Below are 27,829 nucleotides of genomic sequence, written 5' to 3' on the forward strand. Positions count from 1 at the left end.
AGCTTCAGTGGAAGGAGGGCTGTACCCTGAAGATTCTCCAGAACCCTGAAACAAGAGCTTCAGCAAAACAACATAAAGAAACATAGTTCCTGCTACACCTAATGACACCAGATTCTGTTCTTACCCTCTGGTGATCCAAAGCCATTCTGAATGCTACACCACAGAGACCTGGCGGGACAGCTTGAGCCATCCAATACAGCTCACTAAGAAACCAAAAAACCCCACACAAAACACTCCAGCAGATAAAACAGTATCTAGTTTATTACATATAGAAAGAGATTTCCAGAATTTACAAACACCCACATTTTCATTCCAGGGAAAGAGTCAATTTGAAAAGTTCACCCTATTTTTTTTCCTTACTGTTTTCATTTCGCTTCGTGGTTTTTCTGTTGGTTCAGGTTTGGTTTGGTGGTGGTTTGGTTGGTTTTTGTTTTTTTTTACAATATATACAATGGAAGACTTTGATTTATTTTTTTTTCCCAATTTTTTTCTTGGTTTTTTTTTTTCTTTTTTTGCCAGTTCCTGTGCAATTGATTCAAGGTGAGACTGGTAAATACCACGTACAGCAACGTTTGTCTTCGTTGTAGTTCATACAGGCTACTATTTTACAAGGAGTACAAAAATTACTTCTTCTTTTGGAAAGAACTGAGCTCGACATCAGGGTTATCTTACAACTGATAGCATCAGTAAATATGACTGTACAATCAAGGCCCAGGGACCAATGACTCATATTATATTATTTTCTGAATTACAATCTTAAAACAAGAATAGTACCCTAACTCTATTCTCAGAAGCCTTGTTTTAAGCAGGTTTCCCACTCTGTTTACAACAGAATATAGTATACCTCAGTTCCACATCAAAAAAAGATGTGCTGTAGGAAAAGTTACATTTGAATTAAAAAAAAAAAAAAAAAAGTACATGTAGAAATCAAAACCTATGTTAAATATTTAATACTCTTCAACCAACATTAAGTCTGGTATGCAATAATTTACAAGGATGATTTGTCATACAGGTTTTCAGCAGCAATGAAGTTGTGTAAATGTGCTAGTAAAATACCCATTCTCACCATGACGTAGTGGTGGGCACAGCAGTTCATGGTGGCCAGCTAAGTCCTTGTGGTGGAGGATGAAGTAAGAGAGACTCGTTGTCCAGGTGTCACAGTGCTTCTGCTTGGCACAACACAGGATGTGCAGCTCAGTCAACTAACTCCTGAGGTTTGTGTAAAGTAAACAAACTGAACTGGATGCTTCGTACCCATTTACAGAGGAAGAGGAGGAGAAGGAGGTGAGGTCCTAGTTGTGATAGCATGAAACATTTATAGTCTTGATACCCATGAGTTAAAACGAAGGATTTGCTGAGGTTGTAGAGGTCATCATTCTGAAATGGAAAAGAGGAAGAAAGTTAGCACCAGGGGCACTTTAAAAACTCCTCCTCCTTTTGTTTTCTCCTTTAGGAGTTCTCATCCAAACTGGAAACGTTAAGCACCTCAAAAAATCACGACACGCACGGTTGAACTGTACTCAAGCACGTGAATCCCAAAAGCATTTCAAACAGATGTTGGCAATGAAAGTTAAAGCAGTCAGAAATACATCTAAAACTTGCAAGAGATTCACCTAAGCAGAAACAATTTAAGTGTCCATACAGATTAACTCTGACAAGCTCCAGTACTGAAAGAAAGCAAAGCTCAAACCGCTCACCTGCTGTTGGTGTTTTCACCCACTACAAGAAAGATTCCACTATCAGGCCTCACTGCAGGGCTTCCTGGCCACCTGCACATAGGCATGGCTTGCTCAAGGACAACCAAGGAATGGGGCATTGGGAATGCAGCATCACCATTCCCTACTGACATACACACAGACAAAAAAGCTGCATGGAGAAAACTTTGTTGAGATGCCTACACTCCTCTACACTCTGCTTCTCTCTCTGAGAGGGGCCTGGGTAAGCAACAAGGTCCTGTAACCCTAACAATGCCCAGCACAAACCTAGTGGAAATGAGTGTCAGGAATTGCCTTTTACCAAGCCCCACCAGACTTCCTCATCTTCTGGCTCCAGTCTCCCCAGTCCAGTCTATGATGCAACTGTTACTGTGCAATCCCCCGGCCACTGCGGACCGCAGCCGTACCCACCAGGGACTGAACGACACAGCAGTGAAATGAATACTGATCTTGTTTTAACTGCTGGGGCTAGAGGAACACCATCAGTTACAGCTTGGGAGTCTTCCCCTAAAATCTGATTAAGCAAGACTCAGATTTTACATAAAAGCATGTCTATTTCTATATTTGATATTAACTACATTCCTGGGAACACAGGGAAACAGTGAATGTTCCTCAGGCTTCCCATAGACACGACGAAGTGGGGGGGGGAAAAAGACCTCCTGTCCTGCATTCTTTAATTGCCCAAGAAACAGAATTTACTTTGTGTGGTCCTTCAAGTGAAAGGAAAGCCTATCCCTGCAACTGATGTGTGGTATGTTGCCAGAGCTCCCTGGGGAATTCTCTCACAGATCTCTTATGTACTTTCAACTTTTTTCTGTGCTCACATTGCGATCTCCTGGAACGCTCCTGCCCAAATGTCTATATACAGCCTGACAGAGTTTTGCAGCTTCCAGCTATGGTGGACATAGAATTAGCCAGTAATGTCACACTCTGTTAATAAAGATAAGGGACAAAGGAATCACAGAATCAAGCAGGTTGGAAGAGACCTCCAAGATCATCCAGTCCAACCTAGCACACAGCCCTATCCAGTCAACCAGACCATGGCACTAAGTGCCTCAGCCAGGCTTTGCTTCAACACTTCCAGGGATGGTGACTCCACCACCTCCCTGGGCAGCCCATTCCAATGCCAATCACTCTCTCTGACAACAACTTCCTCCTAGCATCTAGTCTAGACCTCCCCCAGCACAACTTGAGACTGTGTCCCCTTGTTCTACTGCTGGTTGCTTGGCAGAAGAGACCAACCCCACCTGGCTACAGCCTCCCTTCAGGTAGTTGCAGACAGCAATGAGCTCTGCCCTGAGCCTCCTCTTCTCCAGGCTGCACACCCCCCAGCTCCCTCAGCCTCTCCTCATAGGGTTTGTGTTCCAGGCCCTTCACCAGCCTTGTTGCCCTTCTCTGGACACATTCCAGCACCTCAACATCTCTCTTGAATAACCCACCCTAAGAACTTACACCATCAGCCAACTACTCTTAACCAAGAGAGGAGCTGGTAACTGTCTCAGCCTGCTGATAGTCACACTGGTTACCAATGTAAACGATGTAACATCTAAGTACCTTCCCACAATATATTAATCATCCTTCAATATCAGGTTAATTCGAAGATTTACTCAATTCACACATTACACAGGACAAGGTCTCCTAGTGAGAGAGGAATTAGTTTACTATCATAGCAGTTAAGCTGGATGTGAGGAGGAAGTTGTTAGCAGAGAGAGTGATTGGCATTGGAATGGGCTGCCCAGGGAGGTGGTGGAGGCACTGTCCCTGGAGGTGTTGAAGCAAAGCCTGGCTGAGGCACTTAGTGCCATGGTCTGGTTGACTGGCTAGGGCTGGGTGCTAGGTTGGACTGGATGATCTTGGAGGTCTCTTCCAACCTGCTTGATTCTATGATTCTATACATAAATAAGGCTGTGCTTAGGACCAAGTTTTACATTTCTTCACTAGTATTAACATCATCTAAACTCAAATACACTGCTCATTGAACAGAATGGCACGTCCAAGCCAATTCCTTACCAATTCAACCAATATGGCCTACAAGTCATTGCAACTGCTGGTATCAGGCATTCACTGGACTCAGAAATCAGGAGAGCAAAGGAAGAAAGAGTAACAAGTCTATTTCAGAAATAAAAGGTTTCCCAGATGACTTCACTAACAACACAATACCAAGAAAACACACATATTGCATATTAAAGTTCTGTAACATGTGTAAAAAGAGTGAAAACACACACACACACACACAGAGAGTATCATCAGGGTTGGAAGAGACCTTACAGATCATCAAGTCAGGCTGTAAATTCCACGAGTTTGAGACTGGGATGAAGAGCCAGAAGCATGCAGGACACAAAGCAACAACAGTTTGCATTTCATACAGACTTCAGCTGCTGGTATGACAGGATGCAGGCTATCAGTGCCTGTAGTTACACCTCCAGGACCCTCAGTGGGACAACATGGAAATTCATCATATCAGAAGCTTTAGCTCTCTTCTAGCTTTGCAAAGACTCTTTGCCACAGACTGTCTGATATTACTGAGTGCAATTATTTGTTTTCACATCCCAACTCCTCTGACAAACCTCCTTCCACAAAACAAAACTTGTGTAACTGAGAATAACTTCCTGTGCTGCTGTTACAGGCAGCAGTGCCTGTTCTGGCTGAACACATAAAGACAACTAGAAACAGTCACTCCAAGAGCAAAAGTTGCTCCTCCACAGTCACTGGAAACACACTCAACCTGTGTTGACTCAGATCCATGGAATTCTGGTTTGCAGATGACTTAGAGCCAAAAGCCCCATCCTCTCTTTCAGCAAACAAATTCTCTCTGCTGGGCTGAAGAGTCTCTGTGAAATTCCTGATGAAACAATCCACCTCTCCCAAGTGAACTTTCTCAGTATGTTTCAATGCTGAAAGAGGCACCTAACTGGGAAGTGGAGTCATCAGCTGGACACCTCATTGTTTCTTATCAACAGGCATCAGCATTTCCTTAACAACATATAAGAACAGAGCAGCAGAGGAGTGTTTTCATAGAGAGTGCTGGGAGCACAGCAAGTTGAGGTAAGGCTCATTAAAACCTGACATCACTGCTGGCAAGCAGAGAAAAGGGAAAACCTGTGTTTAATCTATTTCCTATTCACCACAAGTTTCAGCTGGAATCTCTAATAATGCAGCTTGTGGTTGGCTTTATGGAAAAAATTAGTGAGGCAAGAAAAATGTTCCAAAACAAACGAGCATCTTTAAAAGTTACTACAAGGTACCTCTGACAAGTAGCCTCTGCTCAACATCTGTTGCAGCACACAGGCAGATAATGCTCCTGCCCGTTCCAGCTGGCAGGCCTTCCCCTCAAACCTATTAGCCCAGGCAGAATCTGACACAGCAAGCTGTGCTTCTGATTGCAGCTGAATCATAGAATCAACCAGGCTGGAAGAGACCTCCAAGATCATCCAGTCCAACCTAGCACCCAGCCCTAGCCAGTCAACCAGACCATGGCACTAAGTGCCTCATCCAGGCTTTTCTTGAACACCTCCAGGGACAGTGACTCCACCACCTCCCTGGGCAGCCCATTCCAATGCCAATCACTCTCTCTGACAACAACTTCCTCCTAACATCCAGCCTAGACCTTCCCCAGCACAACTTGAGACTGTGTCCCCTTGTTCTGTTGCTGTGTGCCTGGCAGAAGAGACCAACCCCACCTGGCTACAACCTCCCTTTAGGTAGCTGTAAACAGCAATGAGCTCTGCCCTGAGCCTCCTCTTCTCCAGGCTCCAAAACAAACACCAGAGATTGGCTGAAAACTCCTTGTCAAATCACTGGCTACGTTTTACAAGTAAATGTTATTTGTTGTTTACTTTAGGATCCTATCGAGTGCCCTGTTCTGTGTAGATTAAACAGTGCTTTGCTGCACAATAAATACATCTGCCTAATAGTAAAACCTCAGGAACAACAGTTCAAAACAAAAAGACAGGCTTATGGAAACACAGCAGCAGATGAATCAGTGTATCCAGCCTGGAACACAAACCCTATGAGGAGAGGCTGAGGGAGCTGAGGTTGTTTATCCTGGAGAAGAGGAGGCTCAGGGGTGACCTCATTGCTGTCTACAACTCCCTGAAGGGAGGCTGTACCCAGGTGGGGTTGGTCTCTTCTGCCAGGCAAGCAGCAACAGAAGAAGGGGACAGAGTCTCAAGTTGTGGCAGGGGAGGTCTAGGCTGGATGTTAGGAGGAAGTTGTTGGCAGAGAGAGTGATTGGCATTGGAATGGGCTGCCCAGGGAGGTGGTGGAGTCACCATCCCTGGAGGTTTTTGAGAAAAGCCTGGCTGAGGCACTTAGTGCCATGGTCTGGTTGACTGGCTAGGGCTGGGTGCTAGGTTGGACTGGATGAGCTTGGAGGTCTCTTCCAACCTGGTTGATTCTATGGGCACTGTCCACTGTGCAGGTATAACCAAGCATCTTGAGAAGTCCCACACAAAGTGAATACAGTAAGTAGTCCTTAGAAGTTCCTTTACAGCTTTTGTCTCAGTGACATTTGCATGAGCCATCACCTAATTCTAGTCAAAAGCTGCACACCTACTTAAACTCTGAGTTCATCCATATGTCCTTGTGTTCTCCACAGCAATGACGACAAGCAAGGAGTGTTTACGTTTTTCTTGGCATCCCTAACCTAAGCACATCCATGGGAAGGATCCCAATCAGCCAAATTAAAAACAGCAACCCAAATTTAAAAGAGCTCAAATAACTTCTTTTCAAAGGGATGCAAATATGCTGTACTGTTTCCCCAACCTCACAGAGAGGCATGAAAGAGCACAAGAATGCAGGAAGAAACAAAAGTTGGTGCAGTATGGCAATTGCAGCCTGAGAACTAACAGAAGGAATTCAAAATAGAGCTAAACAAAGTCATTACAACATTGCTAGTTAACTTGACAGGCTATAATCTTCATTTAATAAGATGAGATAAGCTTTTCTTCCTTGTACCCCAAAATATATATCTCACCTTAATGTAATAAGGAGGGAATTCCTGAGGATTGAGTTTCACTAAGTCCTTTCATGTCAGGCCAAGTAATTTGATTTAGTGTTTTCATCCCTTTTTTCCCTCTTCATATAGGTAAACATTCATTGATAGAAGAACCTATGGACCAGTAACAGTTCAGTGTTTCTGCTATGGGTTCAGACAACATTCACTCCCTTCCTGTATGGCACTCAAAAAAAAAAAGTTATCCTTCCCAGAAAGAAAAGGTGGGAAAAAATAGGCAGACTAAGAGACTTCTAAACTTAGATGATGACCATAGCCAGGTTCTTGCATTGCAGAACCTATATCCTGAAGTGGAAGTACAATCATAGAATCAACCAGGTTGGAAGAGACCTCCAAGATCACCCAGTCCAACCTAGCACCCAGCCCTGTCCAAGCAACCAGACCATGGCACTAAGTGCCTCAGCCAGGCTTTGCTTCAACACCTCCAGGGATGGTGACTCCACCACCTCCCTGGGCAGCCCATTCCAATGCCAATCACTCTCTCTGCCAACAACTTCCTCCTAACATCCAGCCTAGACCTCCCCCGGCACAACTTCAGACTGTGTTCCCTTGTTCTGTTGCTGCTTGCCTGGGAGAAGAGGCCACTCCCCACCACATTTTTCCCACCACACTGGGAAAACACAATCTAAATCATACATCTTCTTTGGATCAGCTTCTGCCCAGCAAACAGTTCAGGTAATTGACTTCAGCTTCACAGTGAGTCAACCTGATATAAGAATTTCACCATGTATGCTAAACTTCAAGCAAAGATTCACACCATTCAGCTTAGCTGGTGCCATTTCCCTCCCAAGGGAAAAGGAAGGGACAAGCAAGGGGGAAACACTGAACAGACAGAATAAAAATGGTCTTTGAAAGGAAGACATAGAGGAGCCCCGTGGAGGGATAACCTGGCCAGCTGACCTTCCCTTTGAAATCCTGCCAGTGCAAATTAAGTAGCTAGTCTGCAGCAGCTCTGGCAGCAGCATGAGGAGGAAGTTCTGCAGTGATCTGGGATGAAACACTTCCTCAATTTCCAACAATAGTGTGTTAAATATCAAAAAAGGATAATAAAGAGGTGCTGGAAAACAGACTCTGAAAAACAGGTCAAGAAAATAGAGGAGGTGATGACAACAAATGAAATGTCATAAAGTTGACAGAATGGTAACAAGGAGTATGAAAAGCCAAGGTAGAAGCAAAGCATCCGTTATTTTGACACTGCTTGCTGTGCCTTAACACAGAAACTGCAGCACACAGCACAAACCAGCTGAAGACAAATTAGAGGGAGTGCTTTAATAAAGGAAAAGAGGAAGGCTCTTGGTAAAAGGCAAAAAGCAGCAGCAAAGTTTGCTAGACTAGAAGACAATTATTTGATCACAGATCTAGCTTTTCACCAAGATGCCATCATCAGTCTGACATCAAATCATAGAATCAACCAGGTTGGAAGAGACCTCCAACATCATCCAGTCCAATCTAGCACCCAGCCCTAGCCAGTCCACCAGACCATGGCACTAAGTGCCTCATCCAGGCTTTGCTTCAACACCTCCAGGGACAGTGACTCCACCACCTCCCTGGGCAGCCCATTCCAATGCCAATCACTCTCTCTGCCAACAACTTCCTCCTAACATCCAGCCTATACTCCCCCTGTCACAACTTAAGACTGTGTCCCCTTGTTCTACTGCTGCTTGCCTGGCAGAAGAGACCAACCCCACCTGGCTACAGCCTCCCTTCAGGTAGCTGTACACAGCAATGAGCTCTGCCCTGAGCCTCCTCTTCTGCAGGCTGCACACCCCCAGCTCCCTCAGCCTCTCCTCATAGGGTTTGTGTTCCAGGCCCTTCACCAGCCTTGCTGTCTACAACTATCTGAAGGGAGGCTGTAGCCAGGTGGGGTTGGTCTCTTCTGCCAGGCAAGCAGCAACAGAAGAAGGGGACACAGGCTCAAGCTGTGCCAGGGGAGGTCTAGGCTGGATGTTAGGAGGAAGTTATTGGCAGAGAGAGTGATTGGCATTGGAATGGGCTGCCCAGGGAGGTGGTGGAGTCGCTGTCCCTGGAGGTGTTGAAGCAAAGCCTGGCTGGGGCACTTAGTGCCATGGTCTGGTTGACTGGCTAGGGCTGGGTGCTAGGTTGGACTGGATGATCCTGGAGGTCTCTTCCAACCTGCTTGATTCTATGATTCCTTTGACCTGACTTCTCTACCTTGTCTCTCTCCACCATAAATAGCAGAACTTCCATGGTTGGAGTCCTATGGTATTTTCCTCCCCTCCAAATGTCAAACCCAATGTTCAGAATCCTTTGCCACTGTAGCTAAAAATGGGAAGACCAAGCATCAGCCATGTTCAAAAGCTCTTCAGCAACCCAGTGCTGCATCTGTGGTATAGCATCTAGAGGCAGGTGGGCAAAGCACAGAGCTGAATGCAGAATCTACAGAGCTGAATGCAGAATCTGAAACCCAGTTCTGTGTCTTGCTTTGATCTGCTATAGAGTTCTACCCAAGTTAGTCTTTGTGTTGCATAAAACAGACAAAGCATCTGCCTCCTCTTTCCTACCTGACATGTGAAGAGGAGGAAGCCATGATGTCTCAAATACACAACCACTGTGACATCTGGGGAATTAGGTTTGTGCCTTAATCCTCCTGTATCTCAGCATCCTGACAGTGAGACGAACTGCTACCTGACAGAGTTCAGATGGTGCCAGAGGCCAGACAGCAGGGTGGTGAGTGTCTTGCCAGTGCCCACATGCTGACAGATGCAGGGCAGCATCTGGACAAAGTGCTATAAATAAAGCATCAAGCCAGACACTGATGAGAATAAAAAGAACTGAAAAAAAAGGCCTCACTCCCTGAACATTGACTGCAAACTGAAGAAGAATATGGCACATGTGGGAAATAGTAGTTTTTTGCCATGTGGTCTTAGGCTACAAGAATGCATATGCAGGAGAGTAAGGGCAAAGCAGCAGAGCTTAAGAAAATAAATAACATTTAAGAATGTTGTGCCTGTATACACTACCAGTCAGTGTTCCACACTGAAAATAAAGTCAAGTCTACATGCAAATAGAATTTTTATCTAGAAGAATAAACAAAACTTCAGTATGAGAAGATAAGCCTTTACTGGTAGAGCAAGAACTCTGCCCTTCTACTCTCACTGGTTTAGCAGTTGAGATAGTCTGGACTGCAATGAGACTAACCTCAAAAGCAATGCTAAGAGCTTTAATGAGTTCCAAGGTGGTTTAAGGCTAAATTATTCACTTAGACAGCAAAATACTCATTTGTATATAGATTAGGTCTTCCAAACAATTGCCACCCAGTTTGTTTCCATAAACCCCAGTAACAAGAGAATCACAAATACAGGATAATGAAATGGCAGAAAGGATTCTGACTCAGTACCAAGAAGCTACCTCCAGCTTGAGGTGTATGGACAAAGGTCGCAGCACCTAGCAGACTCCTGGGAATGGGAAGCTGTGAATTAAACCCAAAAGACAAAGGCCAAGCACAGAAACCAAGTCTGTTATTGCTGTTTCTTTAGAGTTTCATTCAGTGAAATCCCCAAAGCTTGAGTGACTTCTACTATTACAAAGTCACTAGTACCTTGCATGGACTAATCTTCACTTACTCAGTTGCCATGATTTCAGAGAGAAACCAATCAAGTCCCATTAATTATCTGATATAATTGTAATGCCAATCTAGCATTATCAAACTGTGCAATTACACACGCAAAAGTCAAAGCAGGTACAAGTTTGTCTCATCTCAGCATCTGCAGTCAGGTGTTTTAATTCAACAATTCTTCCTTAAATTCATTTTAAAGAACATGCCTTGGGGAACTGTTTCCCATACAATGGAAGCTGTTGACAATAGCATGCATGAGAACCTCACTGTATGGTAGATACTGTATTATTGTGACACATCTATCTTCCATCAGCTGTCACACCTGGTACTAAGGATAAACCTGCAGAAGCTATTAGTCTAAGTCAATTGAAAATTAAAAGCATATAGTAATACAGATTAAAGGCTTAGCATGGCACCAAGTGCCCCATCCAGGCTTTCCTTGAACACCTCCAGGGACGGCGACTCCACCACCTCCCTGGGCAGCCCATTCCAATGCCAATCATACTCTCTGCCAACAACTTCCTCCTCACATCCAGCCTAGACCTCCTCTGGCACAACTTGAGACTGTGTCCCCTTGTTCTATTGCTGGTTGTCTGGGAGAAGAGACCAACCCCCACCTGGCTACAACCTCCCCTCAGGTAGTTGTAGACAGCAATGAGGTCACTCCTTAGCCAATAGGTTGGACTGGATGATCTTGGAGGTCTGTTCCAACCTGCTTGATTCTATGATTCCATGTACATGGAAGGATCTGTACATGAGATCACATGTCATTAAGATGTCTTGGTTAATCAATGGCTGAAAACACATCCACTAAACATAAATCTTGATAAAACATGGGGTTAAAAAAATCAGCCTTATTAGACTGTATGACCACACTGTACAATTTCAAAGCATGGAAAATTCTCAGTGCCCTCATAGAATCAGCCAGGTTGGAAGTGACCTCCAAGGTCAGCCAGTCCAACCTAGCACCCAGTCCTAGCCAGTCAACCAAACCATGGCACTAAGTGTCTTATCCAGGCCTTTCTTCAACACCTCCAGGGACAGCAACTCCACCACCTCCCTGGGCAGCCCATTCCAATGCCAATCACTCTCTCTGACAACAACTTCCTCCTAGCATCCAGCCTATACTTCCCCTGGCACAACTTAAGACTGTGTCCCCTTGTTCTATTGCTGCTTGTCTGGGAGAAGAGACCAACCCCACCTGGCTACAACCTCCCTTCAGGTAGTTGTAGACAGCAATGAGCTCTGCCCTGAGCCTCCTCTTCTCCAGGCTGCACATCCCCAGCTCCCTCAGCCTCTCCTCACAGGGCTCTGCTCCAGGCCCCTCACCAGCCTTGTTGCCCTTCTCTGGACACATTCCAGCACCTCAACATCTCTCTTGAATAACCCACCCTAAGAACTTACACCATCAGACAACTACTCTTAACCAAGAGAGGAACTGGTAACTGTCTCAGCCTGCTGATAGTCACACTGGTTACCAATGTAAACGATGCTACATCTAAGTACCTTCCCACAATATATTAATCATCCTTTAATATCAGGTTAATTCAAAGATTTACTCAAATCACACATTACACAGGACAAGGTCTCCTAGTGAGAGAGGAATTAGTTTACTATCGTAGCAGTTAAGCACCAGTAAGAGTTTTAGAAGTGGTTTGCCAGGTATCCAACAGGGAGTCATTGCAACTGCCAGTCTTACTGACCAGTACTGCGTAAGTGAGCGTTGATGGTGGCACAGAGTTCTTTTGATGTCCCAAACTAGGCACATTTTTGGTATTTGGCAGCTCCAAATCTACAGTGTGCTGGAAGGAGACAGGAGCAGGATTAGGGAGAAGGCTGAACTTTGGCACACACAAGTAAAGGTCCTCAAGACAAATTCCTGAATCAAACATCACTGCGTGCTTTCTTTCACCATCAGCTGTTCCAACTACTGAGGTCTATGTTATGGTTCATCCATATCACTGAAAAGCCATTGACTAAAACACCCTGAAAATAACTACTCCATGCAAATCAATACTTTCTTTTCCTTCAGAGTGACTGCTGAGTAGATTGCCCAGCTGGCAGCCAAACACAAGCCAGATGAGAGGCAAAGATGTCTGTCTGCTGCAAAGCAGAAATGCAGTCAGCATGGACACCAAAGACAATCATAGAATCAACCAGGTTGGAAGAGACCTCCAAGATCATCCAGTCCAACCTATCCCCCCAGCCCTAGCCAGTCTAGACAATGGCACTGGATGGGCAGTACAAGTAGCACAGTCACCAGGAAGACAAAACACTTACTTCAGGCCACAGTCAAGAAACCTTTTGTTGGTCTTGTTTCCTGAAGCAATGGAGCTTAGGCAATTGATAGAACAGAGCTGCTGAACGAGGTGTAAACTCCAGTTTAACTTTGGCAAAGACTTAAATTTCAGATACACTGAGTTGCTGGACCACTTGTAAAAACCCACAGCTGAGTAAAGGGCTGTTTTACTAAGGCACAGTATTCCATGAGGAGCAGCACCCACCATCAGCCCCTGCAGCCACCTTCTTAAGAGCCCTACACTGGCAGATACTGCTGAGGAGAAGCAGCTGTGGGGAGGGCTGCAGGCATGGAAGGGGCAGTTCATATAGAAAAACCCTCAAGGAAACAGGTTAGTCCCACCACTCACAGGCCACTTGTTTGTGTGAGCAGCTGTGCTTGGAGCAGTGGCTTGTCATCTTACTGTGATGTTATGCAAAGAATGTATTCAATTCTTAAATATTACATGAGATTTAATGGATTGTGTATCACATGTGGGAGGTCAAACAAGGAGGCCAGTGTTCCATTCAGCCTCATAGACACAACTTAAAACCCAGAAGCTTGCATTACACTTCAAAAAGCAAGTGCAGCTCGAACACATGCCTGAGATAGGAGAAGGCAGCTTGGAAAGCAGAGAGAAGTAATAAAGTACAACAAAACAGTCAATGGTTGTGACCAGCAACAATGCAATTATGAAGGAAGTGCTCATTACTCTGACATTCATTACAAAGGTAAGCCAAAGCACAGCAAGTCTGCCTCCAAGCAGCTGTCCCACTGATGGTACCTGGCACTACACCACATACAAAACAAGTGCTTCCCAGGGTTGTTTTTAAAGCCTCTTCTGCCTTCATTAACTATCTATAAGAAATTCCCCTTGTATCCCTCCCCTCATCCACCAGAACATTGCATCTGTTTCTGAAGCTCTTGCCTATGTTTGGAAACTCCCTGCAGCTCCAGTGGCAGGACTCTGAATGTCCTTGCTACAGGAAGGAGAGCACATGAAGAATGGCAGAAGGTATCTTGGCTTCTACTTTCCATCCGTGCCTATGGGTCAGAGCCAAAAATATTCTAAGTCTAATTTTAGCTCCAGTTCTCTTAAATGAAGACTTTAATTAAGATAAAGTCAGTCTTTTTGTTATAAAAATTCCATGTTCACAATCCTTTGGGAAAAAAACAAACATTCACAGCACAGCAACCAAAGAGCTCTCAGTGTACACTACTTTATCCCTCTGTTTTCCAAGAACATCAGATTTTTCACATTGTTAGGAAGCTACTGAATGAGGCACTCAGTGCCATGGTCTAGTTGACTGGATGGGGCTGGGTGCTAGGTTGGACTGGATGATCTTGGAGGTCTCTTCCAACCTGGTTGATTCTGTGATTCTATTTTTAAGGTACATTTCTTCATTTAAAAACCACATAAGGGACAAAACAAAACAACTTTCCAACTGCATTGTAACATACTTTGCAGTTTAGAACTTTATCAGAAGGCATAGGCTTAGCACACTTTCCTGCACATCAATTCTCTACTTGTCACAAGCACTGTACAAAAGATAAGAGCATAACATCACTAAGTGTAAGAAGAAAAGCCTGGATGAGGCACTTAGTGCCATGGTCTAGTTGATTGGTTAGGGCTGGGTGATAGGTTGGACTGGATGATCTTGGAGGTCTCTTCCAACCTGGTTGATTCTATGATTCTATTAACACACACACAAAAAGCAGGCTAAAGTAGCATGGAAGAAAAGCCACTTCCATCACATGACCTAGCGAAACAGCAACAACCCTAACCAAACAAAAGGTCTTTTCCAACCTGATTGATTCTGTGAAAAACCCAGAACCAGGATGTCCAGGGTACACCAAATTCATTTCTTCTCCCTCCTACTCTGCAGGTTTGAATGGGAGAAGGCAGTGTGAAAACTGCTTTCCTCCCCCCCGCCCTGCAGACTCGAAGCAGGGCAGCCTTACTGCACGTGGGCTGACCTGTGTGGAAGCCCATGCTGGAATTGGGCTGGTGGTTGGCTGGGTTTTCATGCCCTCTATAAATGGTAAGTGGACACTTTGTCTAGAAAAAGGATAAATACAGAAAGGGTTCCCACCTTGAGAGTTCCCATCTTGAGAGCTGCCACCTTGAGAGTCCCCTGCCACTGTGAAGGACAGGTTCCTGCCATGACTGGACTGTCCACGCTTTGGGACGGCTCCTACCTTTTGTATGGCTCTTGGTTCTATCCCATCCCTGCTTTTGGATGATTCCACTCACTTTTGCACCATTCTGTGCAAACCTGCAGGCTTGGCAAGCCCTGGGGTCCTTTGAGAGAAAGCTGGTGGCATCTGGATGGCCTCCTTGCAGACCCTATCAGTAGCCAACTTCCTGGCTGCTCCCAGACTGGGGACCCTAGTGGTTTTGGCTCTCCCCTGTCACTGTGAAGGCAGCATCGTTCCATGACCATCCCACTCAGGAAGAAGTGCTTGAGACATTTCTGAGTCTGGCAGCTCTGCCACTCGCCTAAGGGCGTCTGTGGCGTGGATCTCTATGACTGGATATTGCCTGCAGGATCAGAAGGCTGCTGCTGCAGAGGAACTCAGTAAGGGATCATTGCTGAATGCCAATCTCACCTCGGTGAGTAAGCTGCTCCCTTAATCTTCTGCTCAGCCAGACTGATAGTGGGGTAAAGCTGTGTTTATAGCTTAGCCTTTGCCATTTCCTGACTTCCTAAACATCTAAATTTCTCTAGAACAGCCTTTGGAAGAAACTCCTGAGCGAACTGAATCTGTTAATTAAACCAAACAATTCTTGTAAGTAGTGTGGGGGTGGGGTTCCAGGAAGCTAAAATCATTCTATTTTTGTATAATTCCTGACTCTGCCACGTTAATTCCCTCCCTCCATGACCCAGGGCTGAGTTCAGAACCCAACCCAAACCCAGCCCAACACGCACTGCAATCCTCCATACTATCAGACACACTTTATGATTCACAGGATTCAGAAAAAAGAACACTCATTTTTTCCCCTCAGGAGGAGAATGCAGAACAAAGAGCATTGAATTTCTGTAGATAACACATCCCATATTTACACTGTTTCCTATTACATTTTCTTCTGTTTTAATCATTGCCTATTCATCTTGTCAAAAACATCCCTTCCAACTTACCAGTTACGAATAATGCTCACTGCAAAGGTTAATTGCAATTAAGAATCACAACAATTAATAGCCAGAGTTTCTGTACCTCTGTGGGCATCTTGTTCTACAGAGCCACTATGATGGAATACATAGAAACATAGAAACAGTCAGGGTTGGAAGAGACCACAAAGATCATCTAGTTCCAACCCCCCTGCTATGCCCAGGGACACCCTACCCTAGAGCAGGCTGCACACAGCCTCAGCCAGCCTGGCCTTAAACACCTCCAGCCATGGGACCTCAACCACCTCCCTGGGCAACCCATTGCAGCCTCTCACCACTCTCATGCTCAACAACTTCCTCCTCACGTCCAGTTTGAACCTACCTATCTCCACAGGAACCTTTTCTTTCTGCCAGTATTTCAGCTAGGTAAAATCCCTTTTAGATTTTCTGCCTCTGATTCTCTCCTAGCTTAAAGTCCTGGTTTCTAGAAGAAGGCTACAACTCCCTGAAGGGAGGCTGCAGCCAGGTGGGGTTGGGCTCTTCTCCCAGGCAACCTGCAACAGAACAAGGGGACACAGTCTCAAGTTGTGCCAGGGGAGGTCTAGGGTGGATGCTAGGAGGAAGTTGTTGGCAGAGAGAGTGATTGGCATTGGAATGGGCTGCTCAGGGAGGTGGTGAAGTCACTGTCCCTGGAGGTATCCAAGCAAAGCCTGGCTGAGGCACTTAGTGCCATGGTCTGGTTGGCTGGCTAGGGCTGGGTGCTAGGTTGAACTGGATGAGCTTGGAGGTCTCTTCCAACCTGGTTGATTCTATGATTCTAAGACATATGAGGGCTTGTGAAACATCCCTGTCAGGAACCACAGCTTGTATAAATATCAACTGAAAACTGTAGTAACTTCTACTCCAAACACAAGTTGGCATTCTTCAGTTCCTTGGAGTATTGACATAACAAGGCATGGCTTGCAAACAAAGCCAGCACCTGAAATGTAGCAATTACTGCCCTCCGAACTTCAAGGTCACTGCAGAATCTGTGAAACACCAAAGCTGTCCAAAGTGTTGGTTGGAAGAGATGAGAAAGAAACAGTGTTCTCATTGAGAGGGGTTAAATTCTTTCAAATAAAAAGCTTTCCAATGCATTTCAAAAGGAGGGGACTGGTAACAAGCATGGGAAATTTTAGCCTGAGAGCTGTCAAAAAATACAAGCAAATTAGATGTTCTGCTCTTTCACCATCCAAAACATAGACAATGCAGGCTTTCACATGACTTCTTAAGGCAAATCTTATTGCAAAAAGGTTCTCAGGTCTCTACTGAGAAAATATCTGTGCTAGTTTGAGCTTAGATGGGATATTTTGATGAGAAGAGTTAAACTACAGGCTGTGAAAAGGAAACAATGCTGATGTCTGCTGCACTCATAGGATTGCTGAGATGGATAAGAACAAGAACATAAATATAGATAACAGAGTTGCTCTCTGTCTCTTTGAGGCTGCACTTCTCTCTAACCTAACATGCTGTCTGTGTGACTAATCCATCTGCTTCCTAACCTCCCTGGCCAACCCTCCAGCTCACTGTGAACATAAGGCAAAGTCTGGGGTAAGGTAGAGGGGTGGGGAGAGGAGATGGAAGGGTGGCTGAGAGCCCCTCCTGGGGACTGTGGTTTCTGGGAGAGCTGTTGTGTTTCTGTATTACCTTTTTTACTTGTCTAGTTCTGTATCTATTGTAAATCTCTGCTTGTGTATTGTGCTAAGCTGTAAATATAAAGCTTCATTCTTAATTTCCAGCTCAGCTGAGTCTAGTCTGGGTGATTTCCTTAAGTGGGGGGGGCAGGGAACACCCAAACCATCACAGCATCAAGAGGAAAATAAAATGTTAAGTTCCCTTATGTACAGGCTGTAGAGCTGACACAAACCCAGCAGCCATTCAGACATCAGTAGAACCAGAAGGAAACCCATTTGTTGCTTTGATTTTGAAAAGAATTCATCTCTTCTCAGGATTTACTTTCAGCAGAGAGGCCCCACCAGTCTCTCTTCATGTTTGGTGGATTCAGTCCCATTTAAGCTCAGGAAACTCACTGCTCTCCTGCCCCACCACAGACAGGCAGGTCCATCTACAGCAAGCTTTTCAATTGTAAAACATCAGTTGAGTGCTGCAACCTAAGAAATGCTGGAATGAATTACTTGGTTTATGACCTGTGACAAACACTGGCTGTGCTTTTGGAAGGCAATTATTAAACACGTCCCAGACACAGCACAGAATGACTCCTAACATCCAGCCTAGACCTCCCCTGGCACAACTTGAGACTGTGTCCCCTTCTTCTGTTGCTGCTTGCCTGGCAGAAAAGACCAACCCCACCTGGCTACAGCCTCCCTTCAGGCAGTTGTAGACAGCAATGAGGTCACACCTGAGCCTCCTCTTCTGCAGGCTGCACACCCCCAGCTCCCTCAGCCTCTCCTCATAGGGTTTGTGTTCCAGGCCCCTCACCAGCTTTGTCGCCCTTCTCAGGACACCTTCCAGCACCTCAACATCTCTCTTGAATTGAGGAGCCCAGAACTGGACACAGCACTCAAGGTGTGGCCTGAGCAGTGCTGAGTACAGGGGCAGAATAACCTCCCTCGTCCTACTGGCCACACTGCTCCTGATGCAGGCCAGGATGCCATTGGCTCTGCTGCCCACCTGGGCACACTGCTGCCTCATCTTCAACTAATATCTACCAGGTCCTTTTCTGCCTGGCTGCTCTCAGCCACTCTGTCTGCAGCCTGTAGCACTGCTTGGGGTTGTTGTGGCCAAAATCATAGAATCAACCAGGTTGGAAGAGACTTCCAAGATCAGCCAGTCCAACCTAGCACCCAGCCCTAGCCAGTCAAACAGACCATGGCACTAAGTGCCTCATCCAGGCTTTGCTTCAGCACCTCCAGGAACTTTTTTCATATCATTTCACACACACCTTCCTTCTGGACACACAGATTCTGGGGTTTGAAGCACAGAAGGAGCACTAAACCCCAGGCAGCACACTAAGGGAATGCAGCTGCCTGTGCCATGTGTCAATGTGTACCCTTCAGCACCTGGCAAACACCTGGACGTGGCAACCATGGCACAGCAGCTGCAGCAGATCCAATGCAGAACCTTGCTGCACCTCCACTGAGTTCTGGTGTGCACTAACAATTATTCTCAGACTGCAGTTGAACAAGGAGTGGAACTGAGCCCTCCAGCTCAGTAACAATTACAGCCATAATTGTACAGATAGATTCACATTTCTTAAAAACTCCAAGCCAAGCAACTAACTTTGCCTTCTTCTGGCAGCTAACTTCTATTCTTCCAACTTTGCTTTTTTCTTGCAACTTTGTTTTTTCTACTTGCAACTGATTTTGCCTTCATCTCTAATTACAGGGCATACTGCCACAGTGCAGCTGTATTCTCACACAGAATCATAGAATTAACCAGGTTGGAAGAGACCTCCAAGATCATCCAGTCCAACCTAGCACCCAGCCCTGTCCAGTCAACCAGACCATGGCACTAAGTGCCTCAGCCTTTTCTTGGACAGTGACTCCATCACCTCCCTGGGCAGCCCATTCCAATGCCAATCACTCTCTCTGTGAAGAACTTCCTCCTAACATCCAGCCTATATTCCCCTGGCACAACTTGAGACTGTGTCCCCTTCTTCTGTTGCTGCTTGCCTAAGAGAAGAGCCCAACCCCACCTGGCTACAGCCTCCCTTCAGGGAGTTGTAGACAGCAATGAGGTCAGCCCTGAGCCTCCTCTTCTCCAGGCTGCACACCCCCAGCTCCCTCAGCCTCTCCTCACAGGGCTGTGCTCCAGGTCCCTCACCAGCTTCGTCGCCCTTCTCTGGACACCTTCCAGCACCTCAACATCTCTCTTGAATTGAGGGGCCCAGAACTGGACACAGCACTCAAGATGTGGCCTGACCAGTGCTGAGTACAGGGGCAGAAGAACCTCCCTTGTCCTGCTGGCCACACTGTTCCTGATGCCAGGCCAGGATGCCATTGGCTCTCCTGGCCACCTGGGCACACTGCTGCCTCATCTTCAACTAACATCTACCAGGTCCTTTTCTTCCTGGCTGCTCTCAGCCACTCTGTCCCCAGCCTGTAGCACTGCTTGGGGTTGTTGTGGCCAAAATGCAGAACCCTGCACTTGGTCTTGTTCAATCTCATCCCATTGGCCCCTGCCCACTCATCCAGCCTGTCTAGGTCCCTCTGCAGAGCTGACCCTCTGAGATCCATGGGCGGCTGCAGATGTCATACTAGAAACCAAGCCGAGCAACATCATGGGATGGTATCACACAGTATCACAGTATCGTCAGGGTTGGAAGACATCTCACAGATCATCAAGTCCAACCCTTTACCACAGAGCTCAAGGCCAGACCATGGCACCAAGTGCCACGTCCAGTCCTGCCTTGAACAGCTCCAGGGACGGCGACTCCACCACCTCCCCGGGCAGCCCATTCCAGTGTCCAATGACTCTCTCAGGGAAGAACTTTCTCCTCACCTCCAGCCTAAATTTCCCCTGGCGCAGCCTGAGGCTGTGTCCTCTCTTTCTGGTGCTGGCCACCTGAGAGAAGAGAGCAACCTCCTCCTGGCCACAACCACCCCTCAGGTAGTTGTAGACAGCAATAAGGTCACCCCTGAGCCTCCTCTTCTCCAGGCTAAACAATCCCAGCTCGAGTATGCAACCAAGCAAGAAGCCACCAGAAGAGCCTGAGCTCATTCTCACTCAAGCATGGAAATAAAGAAAGTAAATTAAAGAGTTAAGCCAATAAATCTGACACTGATTTTGAAATGACAAAGGGACAGATGCATGTTTGCAAGTAACAGGAGATACAAGGAGACTTCACAGGGGGCCAGCTACCCGTCTGTAACTAGTCTAAACGCCAGTTATAGCAGACAATTTGAGCTACATATAAGAAGACACAAATCTCACAGCTTGCAGTAACTTCCAAGGAGGTGTTAAAGCTAACTCTGAAACCAGACAGCAAGACGTTGGCCTTCTCAAAGTGACTACATCACTGCAGAACACCCAGGAAAGAACAACCATGCCCATCAAGGCACCCTGTGACTTGTGGGAACAGAGAGGCTGATGAGATTATGTGGATACTTCACATATTTTTCACAGAGTAAAACAAGGAATTTTCTGCTCACAGAACTTAAGGGATGAGAACCTGACTGGGCAAAGTATCAACAGCAAGACTTTAGCTAGCTAATGGCTCTAATAATCTCCACATGTGACTGGTCACTCCTCACTGCAAAGTTCAGTCAGCAAGGCTGCCATGGGAATACCACCCTGTTTGGTGTTCTGCAGCACCAGCAAACTGATACAGAGAGAGGACTGGCACCCAGAGGCTTTCAGCCTTCAGGAATTGACCTTTTTTATTACAGTAATTGTTCCATTCTACCCTGGAATGCAGCTGATAGGAGTTCTAGCTAGTGTGGGCATGGCAGTCTAACACCTTATTTGACAGCTTAAAGGTAGTTTGCTCCCTTTCTAACAGGCTCCTTCTCCATTTGATTCAACCACACTGTCCCTTTTCAGTCTGTGGTACTGTCCAGCAGCCTGCAGCAGCTGTGGATAGTCTGTGCCCTCATTCTGGCTGGTTTGGAGCTGTGCAGTTTCTAGTGCCTCTCCCATGCCTCTGGCTGCTCCTGGGATGCAGCTGCCCAAAAAGCCTTACTGACATGCTAGACTACGGTCAGTTAGAGAAGAGTATTTTGGACACCTTTTGCCAGCCTCTCAAAGCTAAATAACCAAGCATAGCCTCCAATCCAGTTACCACTAAGAACACAAACATATAGGGAGGTTGGGCTGGAATTCAATTACACAAATACAGTGGTGGGAAAAAACCAACTTCCATAGAAACAGAGAATCTGAGCATAGTTGCTACCATTGTGTAGGCTGTGAGCTCCAGCTCTCTTCTTCTAGTAGTAAGCAGGCTCCAACATTCTCTGTAAGCATCCTTCACACCTATGCTTTTAGTAGCAAGGCCAGTTGAATAGATACTGACAGCACTGAATTTACCACTGCTGGCATGCACTTTACAACTTTACATGGCCTCAGCATCTTACACTTCCTCTCCTGCTGCATTTGTTAAATGCTCTCTCAGCACACTCTGACCTGCACCTTCACCTCCCCCTGACTGAAAGATGTAGACACATACCCCTGCGTACTTGCATGCAATGCACAGGCTCAGGTGGCCCCCTGCACACAGAAGTTGGCTCTGTGTCATCCTCAGAGTTTGGCCTCCTGTCACCAGGACTCTCCCTACAGAGCTTTATACTGTGGCCTTTCATAAAAGGCTGAACAGGTTTGAGGAAGACTTCATTCCCCCTCCACCTTCCTTCACTCTTTATAGCTGATATATCACAGTATCACAGTATCATCAGGGTTGGAAGAGACCTCACAGATCATCAAGTCCAACCCTTTACCACAGAGCTCAAGGCCAGACCATGGCACCAAGTGCCACGTCTAATCCTGCCTTGAACAGCTCCAGGGACGGCGACTCCACCACCTCCCCGGGCAGCCCATTCCAGTGTCCAATGACTCTCTCAGGGAAGAACTTTCTCCTCACCTCCAGCCTAAATTTCCCCTGGCGTAGCTTGAGGCTGTGTCCTCTTGTTCTGGTGCTGGCCACCTGAGAGAAGAGAGCAACCTCCTCCTGGCCACAAACAACCTGCATAACCATCATCTTGCTTACTAGAGCATTAACATGTAAGTGGGGAAAGTCAGTCCTCCAGTCACTTGAGCAGGTGCACCCCAGAGAGAGAGAAGCAGCAAGAGAGGTCTTCTGCCTGCTGTTTTTTCTTGTTGCATGCCATGCCTGGCAACAAACCAACCCAAATCCTAATACTTGTAAGCTCAGGCATTCAGTGCCAGTGCACTCTGAATCATCAGCAACTCTGTATTCTTCTAGGGCTTTCTTTTTCACCCACTAATAGCAGTTTGCAGATTGCCTCATCAAACTTGTTTAATGCAAATTAAAAGATTCTTTTAATCACTAAATACAGATTGACATTTCAAGGGTGTTTTCATTGCATCAGGTGTGAACAACAGACACTCAAAACTGGACAAAAAAAGGCACAGAGCTGCCTCAAACAGTACCTAAGTGTTCACAGAATAGTAAATATTGACAATTTTGATGTAAGTACCTCACAATTTATTAAGAAAGACTAAAAGAAGAAAAGCTGGTTTGGCTTTTATACTGGTTGGTTGGTCTGAAATTGTTGAGCAAGCTTTACTTACACACTTCTATTCAACATTTAAAGTAAAAGAAAATCAATGCCCTTCTCCTCTTTCCCCAAACAGCCACTTTTTTTCCTGTGTTCTTGGGAGTAGAAGTGTATTGTGGATATCTGTGGTTTCTTTCAAGGAAAGACCTTTATGTAACTTCAGATCGATTTACACTTGGAGCTATCAAATTGCATTGCACGGTTACAGAAAGAGCAAGAGGGGATAGGGAAGGCAGGAAGAAAGCAGAAGCTCTCACGGGGCTCATACTCTCTGTTCTTCCAAAACAACTATGTCCCAGCAATGAAATTCAGATGAATACATCCACATGAACAATGACCACTGCTAGCAGAGCCTTGCTGGTGACAGATTCCAGAGCAGCTCAACGCTGGACTAACACAAAACTTGACTCTGTCCAGCTTTAGATATAACCCAACTCTTTTCATTAATGAACTTCTTCCTGCAATATAGAACACTAGATTAAAAATAGGCCACTTGTTTCACTGTTGTAAGAAACTGAAGCTAAAAATAAACCAAACTCCAGCACTTTGAAAGGAATGCCCTCCTCATTTTTCCTTTTTTCCTCATTAGGCCATTTTTAGCTTGCTCGAATTTGCTATTTTTCACTCTTGCAGTCTCTCCAGTCTGAAAATCAGGAAAAAGCTCCAAGTTCTCATTATTAATCTGTCTTTTAGACGATTTCCACTCAAATTAATTCTAAAAATATAACAAAGAAAACCACTAACAGCACTGGGCTCACTGTCTTCCAATTACCCATGGTTACCATCCGACACACCACTGCTAGGCTGAAACTAATTTTGTGAGGATTTAGTACTCTTTTCTTGAAGACAGTGTAAGATACTACCCCAGACTCTGGCACAATGACTACTCCTGTTCTTCAGATATAAGCCAATGCCTCCTAGCTGTGGGTTTTACTCTTGCTCACTAATCTCAGCACTGGGATGAGGCAGAGCATGAAGAACTCACATTTTTCGACACACACCAAGAAACACATCACGTCGATGGAGTGGTAAGAAGGGTGTTTGGAGCCCTGTTGCATAAACCTGCTTGTCACCACACACTGAGGACAGCCAAGTCTAAGTAAAATGTTAACACTAGTAGCTGAGCACCATTCTGAACCTCTGTGTTGTAACCTGACAGAAAAACTAAGAGTGTGAGCCAGAAGAATCACATTCCCAGATAGACTTCTCAGTACTTTCTTCCCTGGCTGGAATGAAGGAATCACCATCCCTGGAGGTGTTCAGGAAAAGCCTGGATCTGGCACTTAGTGCCATGGTCTAGTTGACTGGATAGGGCTGGGGGATAGGTTGGACTGGATGAGCTTGGAAGTCTCTTCCAACTTGGTTAACTCTAAGGATAACTTATTCAGCTCACTATGAAGCAACAGCCATCTCAGCATGCAGCACCACTGAATTTAAGTAGACAAAGGGTCTCCCTCAGAGGTGCAACTTCCTGAATCATGGAATCAACCAGATTGGAAGAGACCTCCATCATCCAGTCCAACCTATCCCGAGCCCTATCCAGTCATCTAGACCATGGCACTAAATGCATCACCCAGAAAGAGAAGCTTCTTGCCTCTCATATAACCCTTCAATGCATGAGAACAGAATTCTGAGTCAATGACAAAAAGCTCCCATAAAGCCCAAGAGCTCAGGAATACATGAAATTGCCAACTGGGTCAGATCAATGGTTCATATGGTGTAGAATGTGTCTCAACAGAGCACAAAAAATGCTATTTAGGGAGACCTCATCAACCATATCCTGTGGTCCGCTGCCCTCATGTTCTACCTGCTGACCATGAACTCTCCTAACCCTGCTCTGAACCTGCCTACACTGCTTGTTTTCAAAACATCCTCGGGCTGCAAGTTGCATAAATTCACTACCTGCTGTGTAAACAAACACTGTCTTTAATCTGTCTGAAACCCATTCCCAACCAGTTTCATCAGGTGTCCTGTAATTCTGGTCCTGCAAGGTTTCTGTCAACAAGTTCTGCATTCACCTTACCCACCAACGTCAGGGTTTTGTAACCCTTGATTACTTTGTCCCTCTCAGCCTCACATCTCCTAAATCAAGCCTTTTAAATGATGACACCACGAAAGGCAGCAACAGTGACGGGTGCTGCACTTTGGCCACAACAACCCCATGCAGAGATACAGGCTGGGGTCGGAGTGGCTGGAGAGCAGCCAGACAGAGAGGGATCTGGGGGTGCTGATTGATACCCACCTGAACATGAGCCAGCAGTGTGCCCAGGTGGCCAAGAGAGCCAGTGGCATCCTGGCCTGCATCAGGAATGGTGTGGTCAGCAGGAGCAGGGAGGTCATTCTGCCCCTGGACTCTGCACTGCTCAGACCACACCTTGAGTGCTGTGTTCAGTTCTGGGCCCCCCAGTTTAGGAGGGACATTGAGATGCTTGAGCATGTCCAGAGAAGGGCGACGAGGCTGGGGAGAGGCCTTGAGCACAGCCCTACGAGGAGAGGCTGAGGGAGCCGGGATTGGTTAGCCTGGAGAAGAGGAGGCTCAGGGGTGACCTTATTGCTGTCTACAACTACCTGAAGGAAGGTTGTGGCCAGGAGGAGGTTGCTCTCTTCTCTCAGGTGGCCAGCACCAGAACAAGAGGACACAGCCTCAAGCTGCACCAGGGGAGATTTAGGCTGGAGGTGAGGAGAAAGTTCTTCACTGAGAGAGTCATTGGACACTGGAATGGGCTGCCCGGGGAGGTGGTGGAGTCGCCGTCCCTGGAGCTGGTTCAAGGCAGGACTGGATGTGGCACTTGGTGCCATGGTCCAGCCTTAGGCTCTGTGGTAAAGAGCTGGATTTGATGATCTGTGAGGTCTCTTCCAACCTTGGTGATACTGTGATACCACACCTGTGGATTGTCCCTCTGTACGTTCCCTACACTGTACTAACTGAACTTAGAGCCTGTGCTCTGTGTTCAAAATGTGATTTTCAAGGCAGTATTTTAAACACCAACAAAATGACACCTTTTTCCTATCCTTACTGCCCTTTTCTGATGATGCCTAAAAGGCACTGCCTATGCTTTTCTGGCTTTTTGGCTTTTCTGGGGGGGAGGGGGTTGCTGCTGCTGCTTCATAGTCTAGACAGTGACTCTGGAGAAAGGTTACTGACATCCACATGGCTCTTTCCCAAGGTGCAACCCTCAGTTCTGAGTTCAGCATCACACAGGTGTGGTTTAGTATATTTTTTTCCTTAGTGGAAAAAAAAGTATGATTAAACCCCCACGTTTACCTACAGTGACATCTGCCTACTGTGGGTTTGGTGACTTAGTTGGAGATGGCCTTCTGGAACTGATCAGCACTGACAAAGCATCTCACCAGAACTGGAACCATTTTGAGGATGGTGTGAGTTAACAAATCAAGCTGTTGATCTATGTGATGTCTAGAAGCCAGAGGGAAGGCACCTCAGATCCACTAAGTCTACAAGAGCTGGTTTTATCATTGTGGGAAAAATCACTCAAAAGAGGAGACTTAAGCAGGATAGAAATCAAAGGCAGGATTTAACCAAAGTGAAAGAAAAACCCACACATCACACCTCTATGTCTGATGATAGAGAACAGTACAACACCTGCAACAAATCAGTCATAGAGCTGTAGACTGTTCCTAGATATAGGTACATGGAATCATAGAATCAACCAGGTTGGAAGAGACCTCCAAGATCATCCAGTCCAACCTAGCACCCAGCCCTAGCCAGTCAACCAGACCATGGCACTAACTGCCTTATCCAGGCCTTTCTTCAACACCTCCAGGGACAGCAACTCCACCACCTCCCTGGGCAGCCCATTCCAATGCCAATCACTCTCTCTGACAACAACTTCCTCCTAACATCCAGCCTACACCTCCCCTGCCACAACTTGAGACTGTGTCCCCTTCTTCTGTTCCTGCTTGCCTGGCAGAAGAGCCCAACCCCACCTGGCTACAGCCTCCCTTCAGGGAGTTGTAGACAGCAGTGAGCTCTGCCCTGAGCCTCCTCTTCTCCAGGCTGCAGCTCCCTCAGCCTCTCCTCACAGGGCTGTGCTCCAGGCCCCTCACCAGCTTTGTCGCCCTTCTCTGGACACCTTCCAGCACCTCAACATCTCTCTTGAATTGAGGGGCCCAGAACTGGACACAGCACTCAAGGTGTGGCCTGAGCAGTGCTGAGCACTGGGGCACAAGAACCTCCCTTGTCCTGCTGGCTACACTGTTCCTGATCCAGCCCACACCTCCCTTGGCACAACTTGAGACTGTGTCCCCTTGTTCTGTTGCTGGTTGCCTGGCAGGAGAGATCAACCCCACCTGCCTACAGCCTCCCTTCAGGGAGTTGTAGAGAGCAATAAAGTCACACTTCACCATAATCATGACCATTTTGCTACTTGACCATGACTACTCAGCACATGCCTCACACATCTGTCATCTGGATGATAAAAAACACTCCAGGAGAAAGAAAGAAAACTAAAACATGCTTCCACTCTTAAAGTAATAAGGGACTTTGCTATTAATAACCTACTTCCACAGAAGAAGAAAAAACCTCTTATCCAGTGCTGTTCTGCTTGGAATTATGTTTCAGCTTCTCTCCTCCTCCACCACCAGCAGCAGTGGTCAGAGGATTGGTCTGAAGAAGTCAGAGCTGCCTTTCAATTTCCAGGCAGATGAAAAAGGCAAACCTGCCTGTGGAAGGAGCAGAACAGTTCAGAACAGGAGCAAATTAAAGCTATCAAACGTGGAAAGCATCAGAAAGTTTGTGGAAGAAGAAAACAAAGGCAGGATCTGTTGAATATGGAATTTTACAAAGTGGATTTCAATGCTATGGCAGAGCCTACTTAAGGGAGAACAGCTCAAAGCATTAAACTGCATGGTGCTGTGTACTGGAGCCTCTCAGTCTTTACTGCAG

The 27,829-nt window shown here is 46.2% G+C and overlaps 1 protein-coding gene across 2 annotated transcripts in view; it reads right to left on the reverse strand.

The window, feature by feature from the left end:
- Positions 1 to 243: 243 nt before the first annotated feature.
- IRS1 (insulin receptor substrate 1) overlaps positions 244 to 27,829 on the reverse strand; it is a 62,625-nt gene continuing 35,039 nt past the window's right edge. Inside the window, exon 2 of one of the 2 annotated variants that reach the window (XM_064152799.1) lies at positions 244 to 1,377. The gene's annotated coding sequence lies outside the window, so the exon portion shown is untranslated. Of the gene's footprint in view, positions 1,378 to 23,339; positions 23,385 to 27,829 lie in introns of those variants that run through there. The other variant, XM_064152801.1, reaches the window with a different exon arrangement.

Source organism: Pogoniulus pusillus, chromosome 13 (assembly GCF_015220805.1).
Source record: "Pogoniulus pusillus isolate bPogPus1 chromosome 13, bPogPus1.pri, whole genome shotgun sequence".
NCBI lineage: Eukaryota > Metazoa > Chordata > Aves > Piciformes > Lybiidae > Pogoniulus > Pogoniulus pusillus.